Here is a 13,906-nt window from a genome sequence, read left to right as displayed (position 1 = left end):
CCTATCTGTTATGTATAATATTATGTTTATTTCTTATGCTGTCTCTCTCTCTGTCAACCGTGCTGGTCCCAGGGACCGAAGACAAGTTGTCAGGATTGGTGGCAAGCCCCCTTACCCACAGAGACATCTCATTGGCCCTTTATTGGAATGATTACAAAAAAAGAAAAGGGCTGATTTTAGTTAGACAAGAGTAGATGGTAATTATAAAAGCTGTAGATGGGGGGTTGGGGATTTAGCTCAGCGGTAGAGCGCTTGCCTAGCGAGCACAAGGCCCTGGGTTCGGTCCCCAGCTCCGAAAAAAAAAAAAAAAAAAAAAAAAAAAAAAGCTGTAGATGGGCACAGATGTGCTCCGGGACCCGAACCTCACATCCGCAGTGGCTGCTTATCACAGGGAATGTAATTCTCAAGCACTTTTCGAAACTACACCCTCCCCTATCCCAATCCCCTGCCCATCATGTAACCATTGGCAACGGGCTGCTCCGTTACCCTTCCATAGTGTGGTCCTTTGTCACGCCGTGTGTGCCCGCAGTTAGTGAGGTTGTAATACTCAGAGTTATTTGAACAAGCAATGCTTAGACATTCACACGACCCAAAGCAGGAGTGCGGGAGGCTGAGCAGCGTCTCTCTCGCCACCGCCACCGCAGCTCTGAGTCTGCTTTTATTTCTCCCGTGTCCTCCCCTGATTTGAATATGCAGAAACAAACAATTCGCCGATGAGCCCTTATTTTCTCTCTACTCAAAGAGGCCATTGATGTCTGGCAATTTTATTTTCCCCCCACACAGCAGAGTCTCTGGGAGAATGTGCCACATTATGTATATTGAACTGGCTCTCTCCCTGGGTTGTTGATAATGTTTTGTTATTAAGAACACAGCTGCAAACAGAACCCGTGCAAGCTTGTGGTTTGCCGCGTGTGTGCAGACTTCTTGGCACAGAGGTACTCAGGAGGGAGCAGTGCCGGGCCCTTCAATTGCTTTGCCAGCTCTTTCTTACCTAATCACCTCTCCAAGCTCTGGACCCTCCCTGAAGTTCTGGAAGAGCCGAGGTTTCCAGATCTTTCTGAGCAGTGTCTTGGTAACTCAGCACCGTTTGAATTTTGGCATCTCCTTCCAATGTGAGCTGATGCTTCGTCCATGCTGGGCGCTAAAGCCTTTCTTTGTGGCTTCCTGCTTTTTATCCCCCACTGCTTTTGCTGAAAGCTCGATTTCATTTTTCATTAATTTTTAGGAGACCTTTATTGTAGAAAATATTGTTGATAGAGGGATGGAGAGACTTTCCTGCCATTCACATTATGTGGCACTGGCTGGCCTGGAACTCTAAGTAGACCAGGCTGGCCTAGAGGATTGGAAATATTCCTACCCCCTCTCTTTTCTCACTATGTAGTCCTGGCTGGCTTGAAATTCAAACTAGATCAGGCTGGTCTTGAACTCACAGAGATCTACCTGCCTCTGCCTCCCGAATGCCGCCATTAAAGACTCGAGCCATTACACCCAGCTTGGTCTTTACATTCTACAGCATAACCAAATTTATCCATTTCTACTTTTTTAGCAAATTAAAACACGATTCACTTACTTTTATGTGTATAAGTGTTTGCAGGCATGTATGTGTGTGTGTCACATTTGCACAGTGACCTCAGAGGCCAGAAGAGGGAACTGGATGCTTCAGAATTGGGGTAATAGGTGGTTGTGAGCACCCATCCACATGTGTGCTGGAAACTGAATTCAGGTCCACTGCAAGAGCAGTAAGTGCGTTGTTTATCCGCGAGCCATCTCTTTAGCCCTTGGATTTATCAATCTTAAAAAAACCGAGAATGATATCGAACTAAAAATTGACATCAAACCTGAAAATTTTTTAAAATTTCTGGATTATGAGGCAGAAGTAGTGAGGTGATTTCCCCTTTCACGGTGATAGTGACATTTGTCTACTAGCTTGGCAACTAAGGCTTTTAGTACTGAGGCTTTTTGTCACCGAGGTAATCCCCCTGCAAGCATCGAGGCATCCTTCTGTGTGGTTTTTATTACCTTTGCTCTACATAAATCATAACACTGGCGCTGAAGATGCTCCCAAGTCTGAGATGCCCCCTTGGCTCTTCTCTTAATTCTTTTTTCTGTCGCTCTGGCAAACACCCTAACAAAAGCAACGTAAGCGGGGTTGGGGATTTAGCTCAGTGGTAGAGCGCTTGCCTAGTAAGCGCAAGGCCCTGGGTTCGGTCCCCAGCTCCGAAAAAAAGAAAAAAAAAAGCATCATAAGAGTTTGTTCTGGCTCATGGTTTGAGGACGCACAGTCCGTCATAGCAGAAGGCACGACAGCAGGAGCATGAGGCTGGTCACGTGGCACCCATGATCAGGAAGGAGAGAGAGAGAGAGAGAGAGAGAGAGAGAGAGAGAGAGAGAGAGAGAGAGAGAGACTGAGAACTGAGACTCAGTTCACTTCCTCCTTGAGAGAGAGACTCAGCTCACTTCCTCCTTTTTACTGGGTCCAGGATCCTATCCCGTGGGACGGTGCGGCCCTCTTATGGGGAGTGTCTTCCAATTTCAATGAACCTTATCAAGATAGTCCCAATAAGCTGCACGGGGAAGCCCGTCTCCTAGGTGACTCTGTTGACAATCAATGCTAACCCCCGCACCTCTGTCATAGCCAGATAGGGCTCTCTTCTGTACTTGTTTTGGGTTCGCCAAGGTGACTTATCTGTCAGTGCCACAGGTTTTAATGGCCGTGGCTTTAGAATGCTCCCCTCTGTCTCTGTCTGGGTTTCCCCATCTGTGTAGATCTTCTTTTATGGCTTCCAATAAGACTCCGTTAAACTTTGCTGTATACTTTTATTTAAATACCATTTGGCTCCCATCACTTTTGACAAATGGGATATTTTCTTCCCTTTATACTAGCTGTTTAGGGCTAATACCCAGGAAATAACTTAAAACATTTATCACCAATCTGTCCGACTTAATACACTGCCTTATCTACTTGTGTCATTAATTTGTTTTACTGGTTTTTATTTTTGGAGGGTACGCGGTCATATTCAGCAAAAAGAAGCCATGCTCGCCCACCCCAGATGTTTATTACTGATGCCTTTACTTATATATCTTCGGAGACTACTAATCCACAGCGGGCAGAAATGCTACTGTGGATGCAGTGTCTCTTTGCTGGTTTTGATGGAAGAAGCAATTGGCATTTGGTGCCTTGAGGACCCTAATTCTTCCTTTCTGTTAGGTGATATTTTTAACCCCACTTATTTAGAAAGATAGGATCTCATCAAATTTTTACCAACTATTTTTTCAGTATGTTTGTGGAACCATTTGTTTTGTTCTTTTAGCTGAGACACACATATATGTATTTATACATATGTATACAGAAATACATACATACACACATATATACATATATACGTACATATATGCATTTGTACATATGTGTACACATATACATACAAACATGCACACATGCACATATATAGACATATGCATGCAAACATATATACACATACATATGCATACATATATGCACATATGTATACATACACACATAAACATATATACATAAAACACACGCTTATACATACATATTCATACACATATAATATAAATACATACACACATATACACATATGCATACATACACACATATATATACACATACACATATACATACATATATACATTTATACATATGTATTATACATACTCACATATTATACACGCATATATACATACATATACATGTATATACATACATATACACATATATACATACATAAACACATGCATATACACACATACACACACGAGTCTAGATTTCACTATGTAGCCCTGGCTGGCCTGTAACTCACTATGTAGACAAAGCTTGCCTGGAACTCACAGAGGTCTGTCTGCCTCTGTGCACTTAAGATTTAAGAAGTGCATCAGCCACCATGTCTGACTTGAGATGTGACTTTTGAAAATGTTGGTAGACTTTTGAGCATCAGTCATCCTAGCCCTTCCGAAGTGAACCCTGTTTGGGTCAATGCTTGTTGTGGTACTTTTGCTGGGTCCTCTGTGTAACTACTTGTGCCTGTGTTCCAGGGGGATGTTGTAGACCTCTGTCTGCTTTCAGATGGTCCGCAGGCTTGGTGTCAAGGGCAGCACTAACCAGAGCCCAGACAAGAGCCACTGTTGGGAGGACCCATCCCCTACTTTGCAAAGGCCTTGGCGCTGTTGCTAGCACTTCTTCTTTCCTTCCACTTCAGTACAATGAGTCTGGTGGTCAGAGGCGCTCTCCCAGAGTGTGGAGATTCAGAGTTAAGAGAGTTCTCACACAATGGACCAGCTTTAAAAGCAAGGGAGGAGGGACTGTAGAGATGGCCCATTGGTTAAGAACACTGGCTGCACTTGTAGAGAACCCGAGTTCAATTCCTAGCGTCCATATAGCAGCTCACGGCCATCTGTAACTCTTGTTCTAGGAGATCTGGTACCCTCTTCTGGCTTCCTCTGGTATCAGGCATTCACACTGAACACATACTGGCAGAACACTCACACACATAAAATAAAAAATAAATCTTAAAAAAAAATAAAAGGAGGGACTCTCTTTTTCTACTTCCTCTCTTACCCCCTCCTTGTTCTTCTCTCCAGCCCTTCCTGGGATCATGGAACCCCAAACCTCATTCGTGCGTACTCTACCCAGTCTGTACTTTTCTGTGTTGCCTTAGTAACAAATCTACTTCTTGACTTCGATTTGGACCTTGCTCTAAGAGGTCTTGAAATAGCGGGGCCACCAGAGTAAGAAGGAAGGATTTGAACTGGAAGTATCTTTTAGAGAAGAGAATTGACCGGCTGCTCTGTGACCTTTCGAAACCGAGCTGGAAGTTCTCCTGGCTCTGAAGTTCAGATGCCACACTCAGGCTGTGTCTTCTAGAGAGAGACAACAGGAAGGGCAGGAGGCTCACTGCTCTCATTGATGCTCCGCCCCCTTCTCCTCTGGCCGAGCTCATTGATGCTCCGCCCCCTTCTCCTCTGGCCGAGCTCATTGATGCTCCGCCCCCTTCTCCTCTGGCCGAGCTCATTGATGCTCCGCCCCCTTCTCCTCCGGCGGAGCTCTGAGGCTCTAAGTACTACACTACAGGCGCTCCGGGCTTCTCCGTGAGTGACACCCCATGTTGGACCTTTCTTCAGCAGGACTTAAAGTAACAATAGATGCCAGCCAGTCAAGTGTGATTCCCCCTTTTCAAATTCTGAGTGCTCCCCAATGCAGGAGTAGACGTGGGCTTCTGGTCAGGTGTTTAAGTGGGGGACTGCAAGCTGAGAGTTACGTTCCTCTGTGCCTGTGAATATCTGGCCAAGCAGGTGACAGCTTTAGACTTTACAGCAGCACAAACCACCTCACTGATCACTCCCCAGGGCAGCTGATGGCTCCTGGGACCCAACGCAACTAACCATCTTACCACCACATTTCCTTGTCTTCTTATCCGGTCTGACTCCATGTTGCTCCCGCCATGCCTTTCTGCTTAGTGTTTGGTCAAGCCACACTCTCACAGCTTCCACCTTCTCCAGGCTTCTGAGCAGCTGATCCTTCTTAACATCCAGGTCTCTTCCCAACCCCCCCTCTTCAACCTTGCCACCACCGCCTCCCTGAGAATTCTTCTCTCTGGCAACGGCTTTTCCCTAATGGAAGGGTAGCAGTGAAACACATTCATATTTCACCGGGTAGTTGGCATGTATCAGCCAAGCTCCAACTGCCAGGGGACCATGGCATTCTGCAATGAGGCGGCAAGCTCATTACGAAACGCTGAGAACAGGGACTGAAAATACTGCTCAGGGGTTAAGTTGTGTACAGCTCTTACCGAGGACTGGAGTTGGGTTCCCAGGGCTCGCACTGGACAACTCCTAACTGCCGGAAACTGCAGCTCCAAGGAATCGGACACCCTCCCTTCTGAGCTGTGCTGGCACCTGCATTCATGTGCATGCCCACAGACAAGGGCACATAATTAAAAAGAGTCTTAGAAATGCCTGGGTCTGTATCCCACCAAGGCATCTGTGACTTCTACTCTTGTGATGAGCTGAACCGTAAAGTGGCACTTCTTAGTCCTTTTGGGCTTGTGAAGCAAACATTCTGTGACCCAGGCAGTGTGTTAAGGATGATTTTCCATAGCTCTCAGAGGATGTAAAGACGTCAATGTCTGGCGAGGGCTCCTTCCAGGTTCTCCAATGACAGGATGCAGCAAGGGAGCACTTCAGAGTCTGTCAGAAGGCATTAGTGCCATCCCCATGACTAGTGTCTTCCCAAAGCCTCACTTTCTGATCCCTCCCACTGGGGGTGGCTATTTCAATCTGCGTCGGGGTGGGGCACAGAGCTCCAGGCCACAGCCTAGAGGTTTCATGCAGGTTGATGTTATAGGTTGATGGTTTCAGTATTAGCCACGCTGTCGATTTTGTTCAACCCGATGTACAAATTCGGTGATTCCAGAAGAAAGTCACAGCAGAGTGTAAAGAAAGTAACGAGCATTAAAAACAAAACAAAACAAAACAAAACAAAACAAAAACAAAAAACCCCAAAAACCTAGAACTGCGAAAGAAACAGGACAGTTGAGGCAAGTTTGAGGAAAGTCACCAGAGTCCAAGGAAGGTCATGAAGGGCAAGATGACTACAAATTTTATACCCTGGTGATCCAGCCCAGACCAGCCTAAGCCTGTCATGTGGCATTTGCGGAAGGGTCCCCCATGATGTCTCTCTGCCTTGACTGTCTTTGGTACCATTTGCGCAGCAGTCTCTGGGGCCGGGAGAGGCTGGAGTCTGATGGGCAAGATCACGGCCATGGGGATGACTGGAGTGTGCTTGGAGCATCTCAAACGTTTTTTTAAACACAGACCCAGAAACTTTAGATGGAGTAGCAGCTTTCCTAGAGGTTCACCCCTCATCCTTAAGCCCAGACACTGCCCTTCCTTTAATGATGGTAAAGGACACATAGCATAAAGTTCCCATGTTAACTACTTGCAACATGGAATTTGGTGGTCTTAGAGTGGTCACGATGTAGGGTAGCCATCATCACCATCACCATCATCACCATCACCATCACCATCACCATCATAATCATCACCATCACCATCACCATCATCATCACCACCACCATCATCATCATCATCATCATCATTATCATCATCATTGGCTTCCTCAACCTCATCACCTTGTGTTGGCTGTTCATTGCTGTAACAAAGTCCCGAGGGAAGCAGCTTAAAAAAAAGGAAGGGTTTACTTCAGCTCATAGTTTCGGTTCACAGTTGTTTGGGCCTGGTTTTCCAGGCCTGTGGCCAGCAGAGTTATCTTGGAGAGAACCAGAAGAGACAGTGTCTGCAATACCAGCAGAGGCCAGAAGAGGGCACTGAATCCTCCGGAGCTGGAGTTACAGAAGGTTGGGAGTCACCTCAGGCACCTGAGAAGCAGAGACAGGAAGCAGAAGTTCCCACTATCTCCTTCGAGGGCATGCTTCTGATGGCCTGACTTCCTCCTACCACACTTCCACTAGCTTCCCATAGCACCATAGGCACTGGCAATCCTTTGTCACAAGCAACCCTAAGCAGAAACCCATTCTCCTGTTACCAGCTGCCCCCACTCTGCCTTCTCAGCTGTGTCAACGACACAAACCTAGTCACCTGGGAAGAAGACACCTCCATTGAGGAACTGCCTCCATTAGCTTGACCTGGGGGCATGTGTCTACCAGGCAGTTTTTTTTTTTTTTTATCTGTTCAGCCAACTGTGGGCGGCACCATCCCTAGGCCTAGATGATTCTGGGCTGTATAAGAAAGCAGGCAAAATAATATAGTTGCAAGTTGCTTCCACAGTTTCTGTTGTAGCTCCTGCTTGAGTTCATACCCTGACGCCCTCTGTGATGAAGTATGATCTGGGAGCGTAAGACAAATAAACCCCTTCTTCCTCAAGTCGTTTTTAGTCATGCTGTGGATCTCAAAATTTGAAAAAGCAAGCCAGAGCACTCTGCAAGCGCGGATCTGTTTTCTGTTTGCATGGATTCCTCTGGACAGCTCAGTTAAACGTGGCCTTCTGCCTAACTTCTCGCTCGGATCGTGTTTTAAGAGCAGCCCACGTTGTAGCATGTGGCAGAACCTCATTTCTCTCTGGAGCTGAGCGTGGACCTCATTTGCATATCCACTTATCGCTGCCGAGCATTTGGTGTCTACTCGTTGGCTATAGTCAAGCAGCCTTTGTGTGTGGTGTGCTTTGAACACCTTTACTGCTTTTCTATGCCCAGACACAAGTGGGCTTACAGGTCAAGTGCTGACTCTGGATCAGATGGGCCTCACAGAAGCTGTCCTATTCATGGTCAGCTATAGTCTCTGTTTCCTCACAGGCTTGCTTTATTCTGGAACGTTCCTGTTATTGAGAATTGGGGGGTCTCTTCTCGGACTTTCTAAGCCCAGCAGAGCGGGATACCTGAAACAATGTTCTGATTCAAGTCGCCAAAACACGGAGTCTTGCAGACCCCACGCAAGGAGTCCCTCGCTAAGGGGTTCCCGTCAGGATGCCTGTTCTGTCAGGTGTGAAGCCCACAGAGATGTGTCTTTCCTTTCTAAATTCGGCAACAGGGCAGCAGGCAGCATCTCCAGAGGACTCGCCTCTGATGCCGTGTGGAATATGGTTCTGCCTGCTCTTCACCACCTGAGTGGTGCAGAAAACAAGGCTTGGCAGATAATCGTCTAAAAGCCCAAGTTATTCACCAAAAGACATATTTAGAGCCCCCTGAGAATGGTACCCAATCCCCATAGCCCAAGCAGCCAGACATTCCCATGATCCTCCTTGCCCTGTCCTGCTCTGAGAAGTGCTAACCTCCTGCTGTCTGAGTGATTTCTCCCCCTATCTCATCCCTGCCGCCCTAATCCCCCTTTCCCCCCTCCTTTTTTATGATTTAAATTTATTCTCTTGTGGTTCTAGAAGCCAGAATGGAAACATCAGGGTGTTCCCAGGGCTGGCTTCCGGGAGCTTCTGGGAGAACTCTTCCTGTCTTTTCCAGCTGTGAGAGACACCACGATCTTGCCTAAGGTGAGGCTCTCCCACATTAGTCAGTCCTCCACCTCCTCCTTCATCCCGCCTCATCTCTCCCTCCTCCCTCAAACCCCGGATGCCCCGTCACATGTCTGATGGTTACACCACAGCTGTGATAACCAGGAAGACCTCCCATTTCAGGCTCCCTAAACATACCGTTCGCAGGCTCTCACACCCTGTTCAGTGACTTCTTACTGGGCTCTTTCTCAACTGTCACAGCCTGGCATTCCACAGACTTGCTTTGTGTGGCTGGTGCCGGTGACAGAGTGCCTCTGTCTGGGGAGAGCACCCCTCTCCATTTCTGGGCTTGGCTGTTGTTCACTATTCCTTGATTCAGTCATCATCCGAGGGGGAGAGAGACAGGATGATAGAGATGTAGAGATGGACAGAAAGAAAAAGAAGATGAAGACACAGATGTGAACGGAGGAGCAGGCTGACGGCGCTGCACACCTCCAGGAGGAGCAGACTGGCTCTCTGGGCACCCTCAGAAATCTTTCAGATGGTTCTGAGGCCTCATCCTCAGTTTGATATTGCGTTTCTATCCATCTGACCCACACCACAGCTTAGCTAGACACCTCCTTCCTTCCCAGATGCTTAGTGATGACAGGCCAACAGAGCAGAGACTTGGTACATGCCTGTGTGAGTGACATGTGCATTCTTGTAACCTCAGACATGCCCTGTCCTTTTAGAATGCAGGGAAAGGGCCCATTTGTCGTTCTCTTCTCACTTGGAGGTCCCTAGTGTTCCAGAAGCATTGGAACTACTGGCACTGGTACGTCAACACCTACGAACATTTCCCCTATGAGCCACTTGGGGGCGCCCATGCTCCATACTGTGGCCACAAGCCTAGGAGAGATTTGTTCCAAAGGTCCGCATGTGTCATATATTTTTATACATAATGCAAATAAATATGTATAAAAATTTGGACATCCCAAAGGCTAGAAGGGTCTCAGGCAGCTGCTCCTTAACAATGCCCGCAACAAAGCCAGAAAGCTTGAGGGTGGTCGAAAAGGAAGGCTGCTCCCCCGGTCTCGGCTTGGGCAGAGTCTTGGGCCCAGTCTCGGCTGTATGCTGGGTCAGAGACATTCCAGGTATTGTAGAGTTACTGTTCTTGAAATCCTCGTATTCTTTGGAGCATTTTACCTCGGGAAAAGGGGTCTGAGGTGTCTCTTGGTGTCACTAAGGGGGTGGGGAGGACTAGAGACACATTTGCAGTGACCTCACAGGTTTCTACCCAAAAGATAGGCATCCGAAGCCCCAGATATATAGGTACCAGCTATGGAGGATGAAGCTAAAATGACATCATGTGGGCTGGGCAGGGGTGGGTCACATTACACCAAACCACACACTCACCAACCATGCTGCTGGGAACACTGGAATGTCTGTTCAAAGCTGCGACCTGAAACGGTATTCTAAGCTTCAATGAATGGATTCTACAGGGGCTCCATTAGGAAAAGAGCAAAACGAGGCTTTGCAGTGGTACCCAAGTCTCACATCCACCACAACAGTTTGGTTGATACTAAGCAGCCAGGCAAGCTGAGAAATTGTCTGATGGACCAAGGTGGCTTCAGAATGTCAGAGCCTGGTTAAACAAGGTCACGGTGGGGGGGGGGGAGGGGTTATAAAATCTTAGGGATACTTACCAGGTCTTTGGGTGGCAAGATGGTGGCATAGAACCAAGGTATAGCCGTGGATGTTACTCGTTCATACAGGCTATCCGCAGGTGAGCTGCAGTTGTCTCCCAAATGCTAATGTACGTGCGTCCGAATCCCTGAGATCTTGTCACGGAGCAGTTACGATGTGACTTGGTGGATCTGGGTGAGCCTGAGAGTGTATTGCCAGCACACAGTTGACACTGGTGCTGTAGTCCTCGGGTCGTTTGTCTGTAACAAAGGCACAGTGCATGATATGTCCCAAATAGTGGCCTCTGAGGGACGACCGCTGTGAACCCTGTTCTCCCTTTGGGCTTTTCTCTCCACCATTAGTCCAGGAAACTGAATGCTCACAGGATGGTAGCCTACATATTCCTCTAAGTCCTTCGCCCACTAAGTGACCTCTGCTATTGGCTGAGGGTAAGAGATTAAGAAAACAGCACGTCCCCTTGCTGTCACAGTCTGTCACTATAGTTTGTGAGGTAATTGCATAGCCTGCCAGTCTGAGGCTAAACGCTGTGTGGACATGAAGCACAGCACGGAGGGCTAGATGCCAGTCAGTTCTGGAAGTTAGGATTGAAATTCTGAGTGGAGGAGGCTTGCAGAAAGAATGTATGGGTCGGGGTTGGGGATTTATCTCAGTGGTAGAGTGCTTGCCTAGCAAGCGCAAGGCCCTGGATTCGGTCCCCAGCTCCAACAAAAAAAAAAAAAAAAGAATGTATGGGGTCAACTTGTGGGGAGGGGGGCCTTCGGCAGACAAGGGCTTTAGGCTGAGGGGCTGGATCGATAACAAGGACGAAAAATAAGGAGCTGAGTTGAGGAAGGGCGAGGATGGGGTGCTTCCTCCTTGGGCTATGCTACAGAAAATAGCGTGTACCTGGGGAGCCAGCTATTGAGCGCGAATGTATAGAGAACGTCCACCAGGGGGCAGCAGAGCAGAGGGATCAGAGGTTCTGCCACAATTCTAGAATGGGGAGAGGGCGTTGGCGGGGTAAGGGCGATAGGAGGGTGGGGTGGGGTTGGGGTGTGGAGGTTTGGGGTCCAGAGACTCGCAGGGATGGGAACCACCACACGGGACCCTAACTGGCACGCCACAACAGTCTTTTTATCTCAACAGTTCTCTGGTACTCTTTCGGGATGTCAAGTTCCCAGGATGGTGTGGTCCTGAGAGACATACTCACCGGTCCTCATCCTTGGGACCTCTGCATAGCAGTTCCAGGAAGCCATTCCCCTCATGAACTGTTGAAGGGCCCTGGCAGATGCACGGGAGGTTTTCCAGATGGCAGAGGTGATTAAACCCTGAATTATCTGCGAGGAGGGGTGGTGGAGTGGTCTGGAGGACAGGTGGACAGCCGTATTCAGTGCGCTGGGGTGGGTCCTACCTCGTAGGCATTATCAGACTGTAAGTTCTTTTGTGGATCTCCCACTCTTGGCATTTGGAGGCGAGGGCTCATGGAGGAGCGGGCAGGAGGCCGTTCTCAGGTGTGGAAAGGCTACTCCAGCAATCATGAAGTGTGAATTAGGACAGAGAAAAAGCTCTTTCCTTGGTTCACCGCTCTCCCCCCCCCCCTTCCCATGTTTGTTTAGAGGGAGAGATGGTGGGGGAAAGGAGCAGGGAGACTCCAACATCCTGTGATGCACTGAATGTCAGCCGATGTCCACAGAAGTCTGGTGACTCGGTATGCACCCTGCCATGCAGGATTTTGGCACTTGGAAACGCATCTTATGTGAGCCCATGCAGCAACTGCAGGGACCAATGGAGGTCACACTTCTCTCTCCTGTCACGGACTTCAGCTCCCAGGAGCAGCCCAGGAACCACCAGAAGTGCCAGCCCGTCAGGATGCCGAGCCCTTTCAACAGGCCCGTGATCGATGTTCCTGCCTGAGTGGCTGCTTGTGGCTGTCCCCTGTGGCCTATGTGTAAGGCTCTTGGTGGCTGACACGCAACAATTTTTTCTCCTGATTTTCTTTTCATTTTGAGCACTGGTATGAACATGTGGCCCGGTGGTAAGATGTGGTGACTGGGAGGTGACTAGAAGAGGTGTTGGGGACTTGTGTGCTGACCTGTGGAAATACTTCCTTCACATGATTGATTACACACTCTCTTATTGCCTTAGTGTGTGTGTGTGTGTGTGTGTGTGTGTAGGCCATGCATCAGTATGAGGTGTCTTTATTGCTCTCCACATTATTATTATTATTATTATTATTATTATTATTATCATCATCATTACTATGACCTTTAAAGGATTTTAATCTTTTATTTTATCTTATTTATTTTGAAAACTTAAAAAAAATTGCGTATTGGTGTTCTGCCTGCCTGAGGTCATCAGATCACTTGGAGGGGGAGTTACAGTTTTGAGCTGCCATGGGTTGCTGGGAATGGACCCCAGGGTCCTCTGGGAGAGCAGCCAGTGCTCTTAACCGTGGAGCTATCTCTCCAGCCCTTATTTTATTATCTTTAATTACGCGTACGTATGTGGGTCTGTGTGCTTACCTGAGTGCTCAGAGCTGGTGTTTCAGGCAGCTGTGTGCCTCCTACGGTGGGTGCCAGGGCGCAAACTAAGGACTTCTGGAGGAACAGTATGTTTTCTTCACTACCGAGCCATGTCTTCCGCCTGTCCGCTCTAGTTTTTGAGGTAGGTTCTCTTGCTGAACCCAGGGTGTGCTGGTTGGTTGGCCCTGCTGGTCAGTAAGCTCCAGGGATTTCCCCTGTCTCTACGTCCCCAGTGCTGGGATGTCATGTTCATCCTTGTATACGGGTGCCGAGGAGTCAAACTCCAGATCTCACGCATGCGCAGCAAGCACTTTACCGACTGAACCACCTTAGCCCCATTTTCTCCTTTCTTCTGGTTTGGCGCAATGTATCAGGCTATGTGATAAGACACAGAAGGGAGGAACTTGTTCTGTATCACACGCGAGGAGCGCCGTGGCCGCTTGGGGACCCTTGAATCCCTGCATATGATAGATAAGCACAGATCTCTCTCTCTCTCTCTCTCTCTCTCTCTCTCTCTCTCTCTCTCTCTCTCTCTCTCTCCCCCCCCCCCGTGTGTGTGTGTGTGTGTGTGTGTGTGTGTGTGTGTGTCCGTGTGTCCCTGTACTATGCACAGCTAGAGTCCTTGGGATCCACAGACATATAACAGCCTCAGGAGGCGAATGTATCCCAAACACTGAATAGCATCACAGCAGGGCTGAGGAGGGGTAGCAAAGCCACACCCCTTTAGTCTTTGCTGAAA

General features: G+C 48.2%; 1 long non-coding RNA gene across 1 annotated transcript; it reads left to right on the top strand.

Annotated features, from left to right (window-relative positions):
* Window positions 1-283: 283 nt before the first annotated feature.
* LOC120095937 (uncharacterized) lies at window positions 284-13,230 on the top strand. The gene is made up of 3 exons (XR_005491912.2): window positions 284-9,019; window positions 10,735-10,840; window positions 11,792-13,230. It is a non-coding gene; the product is annotated as an uncharacterized LOC120095937 (long non-coding RNA).
* The last annotated feature ends 676 nt before the right edge of the window (window positions 13,231-13,906 follow it).

This window comes from Rattus norvegicus, chromosome 12 (assembly GCF_036323735.1).
Source record: "Rattus norvegicus strain BN/NHsdMcwi chromosome 12, GRCr8, whole genome shotgun sequence".
In the NCBI taxonomy this organism is placed as follows: Eukaryota; Metazoa; Chordata; class Mammalia; order Rodentia; family Muridae; genus Rattus; species Rattus norvegicus.
This window is presented reverse-complemented; position numbering and strand designations above follow the sequence as displayed.